Source organism: Galeopterus variegatus, unplaced genomic scaffold (assembly GCF_000696425.1).
Source record: "Galeopterus variegatus unplaced genomic scaffold, G_variegatus-3.0.2 Scaffold13679, whole genome shotgun sequence".
Taxonomy (NCBI): Eukaryota; Metazoa; Chordata; class Mammalia; order Dermoptera; family Cynocephalidae; genus Galeopterus; species Galeopterus variegatus.
The window spans coordinates 17,831-22,072 of NW_007739790.1; the positions used below are offsets into that span (position 1 = coordinate 17,831).

Below are 4,242 nucleotides of genomic sequence, written 5' to 3' on the forward strand. Positions count from 1 at the left end.
GTGCATATATGAGCTTATATAATTCTCATAACAACTTTATGAGGCCAGTCATATTGCTTTTACCATTTTACAGAAGAAATTTAGTGAATTACCCACAGTCTCCAGCTAGCAAACATTAAACCTAAGATTTAAACATAGGCAGTCTGTCTTCATAAGTGGATTGTTTTAATGATGCTCAATGATGCTAGTAAAGACCCACTTTATTAATAACCGACACAATCACTCATGTCCAGTAGAGTAGTTATCACTGGATGGATACATGCTCTCCCATTCTTGTTCATGAATCAAAGGTGTTTTGAGCCATTTTTGAAACTCATGTAATATGATTGCATTGCTTAATTATTTCTGTGGACACTTATAACTACTGAAAGAGTCACTAGAATACTAATGTGAAAGTTTGAAATGATGCTTAATGTTTCTATTGTAAGGGAGAACTATTATAGTAAGCATAGTATTAAACATTATATGAAACATTCATGTTTTGACACATCTGTGAATGTGTGGTTGTGTGTGATTGTGTGTAACTTGTCTTTGGTCAATATTTTATCAGCTTTACCAAGAATAATCTAGCTTTCAAAATTCAGGTAGCTATGTAAAATGTTTTACTAACATATGGAACCATGCAAAAGTGAAAGCACATGGACCTATTTTATACGTTATTTTCGTAAAAGTTTTAATAAATTTTGGAATCAACTTTCAGCCTTTTACCTTTGGGCAGTTCTTTTATAGTCATCTTATAATACCCCCATGTGGCTAAATTGTTGTTGAGTTCCCTGGGGCTGTGTATATTATGTGATCCTATCATAAATAATTTAAAAGAGTAGCTAGAAGTTGTTAAAATGCTTGGTGATGATACTATATGTCCTCTACTGATAACATGAGTACCTGTTACCTTGCACCAGGGTATTAGAAAATGAAGAACATTTGCTTGGTGAAACAGGATGTGAGTGAATCAAATGCTGTTTATGTTTAAAGATTTTGAACTTCTTTGTCTTATCAATTAGTTTTTCTATTTTTGCCTATAGTTTTATTTGAAATGGTTATCTAAGCATTACACTCATGTAGTTATTGATATTTGTGTGCACAGCTTATTTCTAATATCATATTTTGTTTTGTTGTGATTTTAATGTTTGCTTTACATTTTAGGAATGTTTGCTGATAATTATGGAAGCATGATATGAGGGTATTTCAAAAAGTTCATGGAAGTATATAATTAAAATATAATGCAGTGCAGTGGCTGATGGCAGGGGAGGAGCTGGGCCACTGCCAGGTGGAGGCTAAAGTGGTTGTTGTCATCCTGATGACTGGGGCTCGGGCCGGCGAGTCCGTTGCATGGCAGGAATAATTGGGCCGAGTGGAAGAAGACACACTACTCTTTGTGGAGTATTTATGGGGTTAAGTGGCATGGGATTTCTCTTTCTGATAGTAAATAGCAGCTAATATCTAAAGGAACTGGTTTAAATCCTGATGCCAAAGTATAGTAAGAAATTCCTCCTGGAAATACTGATGCTCCTCCAGTAACTCAAGGAACTGAAAGTTGGCATGAAACAACAACCACATCAGGGTCTCATCCTGAGGGTAATACAGAACTTTCGGAAGGTACATGTAAAGAATATGAAATAATGTATTCTTTATGTTGTGAAACCTTAAATACTACCAGCATTGAAGAATCAACTGATGGAATGATTTTAGGACCAGAAGATCTGAGCTACCAAATACATGATGTTTCCAGTAAACTTTATGGTTTCATTAGAGAAAGCAATTCAGCAATATCTACAGAAGACCTAAAAGAATGTCTGAAGAAAGAATCAGAATTCTGTTTCTCACAAGAAAATTTGTCAAAGGATCTTTACTTGATATCTGAAATGGATAGTGATCAGTTTGTCCCAAGTTGGACAGTTGCCAACATGGAAGGAATGAAAAAGCTGACCACAGACCTTGATCTAATTCATGAAGTGTTGAGATCTTCTCCTCATGGTACAAGTTGATGAGAAGGGTAAGAAAATGAGACCAAGTCATAAGCGTTGTATTATGATTCTTAGAGAGATTCCTGAAACAACATGAATAGAGGAAGTGAAACCTTTGTTCAAAAGTGAAAACTGCTGCAAAGTGATAAGCTGTGACTTTGCACACAATAGTAACTGGTATGTCACTTTCCAGTCAGACAGATACACAGCAGGCTTTTATGTACTTAATAAAAGAAGTTAAAGCATTTCAGGGCAAGCCAATTCATGGCAAAGATAAAAACCATTAATGCATTTTTTGCTAAGAATTATTATTGAGTAATGGATTCTAGTATGTATACTCAGCCCACTCAAACTCAAGCACAGTATGCCTCACCAGCCTTTCTGCAGCCTGTATATAATCCTCACCAACAGTACTTAGTCTGTAGTATTGAGCCTCAATCTTGGTCTTCAAATCCTGCACCATACTTGGAAAAGCCCCTGGCTCCCTTTCCCAATGGTAGGTTTGTGAATGGCTTTAATAGCCAGGATCTTATAAAACAAATTCTGCTATGAGTATGGGTTAACTATTCCAAAAACTAGAGTGAAGTCTCATTTTATGTCGTCTAGTGGTGCAGAACACTCAACAGAGGGCTCTGTGTCATTGGGAGATGGACCACTGAACAGATCTAGTTCAAGAAGTTTTCCAAATGAGTGGCATAACCCTACAGTAACAGGGCATCAGGAGCAACTTCTCTTCTAAAGATTCTCTTTGCAGATGTAACAGAGTGGGGACTAAGAAAAAGGAAGGAGAACTCTCTGGAGATGGCAGATAATGAGAAGATGACAGGATCCCAAGACCCCATCCTTCAACAGCTGAAACAAAGTTTCCAACACTGAAGTGTGACTTATTAGCCTAAAATTTTCCTCCTTTACATGGAAGTTCATCAAGAATGGCAGGTGAACTCGTTTTGGAGAATAGGATGTCTAAAGTTGTTAAAGGTGTCTATAAAGAAAAGAATAACGAAGAGTTGAGAGTTAGTTACCTAGTAAGATGGTGAGCAGGCACACTGCACTTCTGCCCAGCAACTCGGTATGACTGCCAGTCCTCTATGTACCGCTGACCTTCCTGCATTAAACAGAACACAGCAAGAAAAAGATCTAATAGGTGATTCTACTGTTCAGAAGGATGTCCTAAACCAGATGAAGGTTCCAGCGTCTTTCCCAAGTACTGCGAAACGATGAGAGACAAATACATCTTCACCATGTAATAGTAACATAAATGTAGCTGTAGCTGTAGCTGTGGCCTTACAGGAACCCTGAAAGTTAAATTATGGTGAACTGTGCCAGAAACCTCCTAACGAGATGTCTCCAGTTCTCTTTGTGCAGCCACTTTGGGAACTTTGCTCCAATGTAGTGTCTCCCACCAAAAATGAAGAAAATAGAAGTTCCTGAGAACTCCATTCATAACCATATCAGAACGACACCAGAAACCAGAAGCAATGGCTAGGAAGGATTATTCTGACTTCCGAGGCAATGCCATTCCTAGGGGACAAGCTGGAAAAAATCAGGGAACAAAGATGTCAGTTTAGCCACAGAGCTATACTTCAGGGAGTGACTTTACATAATGGCAAAGAGCAATATGTGCCATGCAGATCACAACAGCAACAAAAACTATTCCAATACTTCTCTCTTTTCCCATTAAACTTGAGCTGTGGCTGTCTGCTATTTTGAACTGTTTTGGAAGGGAGGGGATAATTAGGAAGAAAACAGGAGAAAGTACATCCTTAAATCATTATGCATTTTGGAGTTGTCGGTAATAGAATCCCAAAATTCATCTCTAAAGGGATTTTAAAATGCTGGAGGGTTCCAATCAGTGTGTACACACACACACACACACACACACACACACACACACACTAAATAAATATTTTTTTTTTTTGTTTTTTTTGTTTTTGATTTTAATTTGCAGAGATTTTCTGCCTGGAATCTACTTTGAGGGTTCAGATTTAGCTTGGAATATATATATATATATATATATATACACACACACACATCCTTTTCAGTATAGAGGACGAGGGAGTGAAAGAAAATATTTTTTGAAGAAGCATTTCTGTAAAATTAGAAATTACTTTTAAAAATCTATTTAAAGTTTGGCTTGGAGAATGACGTCTCTGACTATATGTGCAGAGATTTTCTGCCTGGAATCTACTTTGAGGGTTCAGATTTAGCTTGGAATATATATATATATATATATATATACACACACACACATCCTTTTCAGTATAGAGGACGAGGG

The 4,242-nt window shown here is 37.1% G+C and overlaps 1 pseudogene; it reads left to right on the plus strand.

Annotated features, from left to right (window-relative positions):
- Positions 1-1,622: 1,622 nt before the first annotated feature.
- Positions 1,623-3,677, plus strand: LOC103581683 (annotated as a pseudogene).
- The last annotated feature ends 565 nt before the right edge of the window (positions 3,678-4,242 follow it).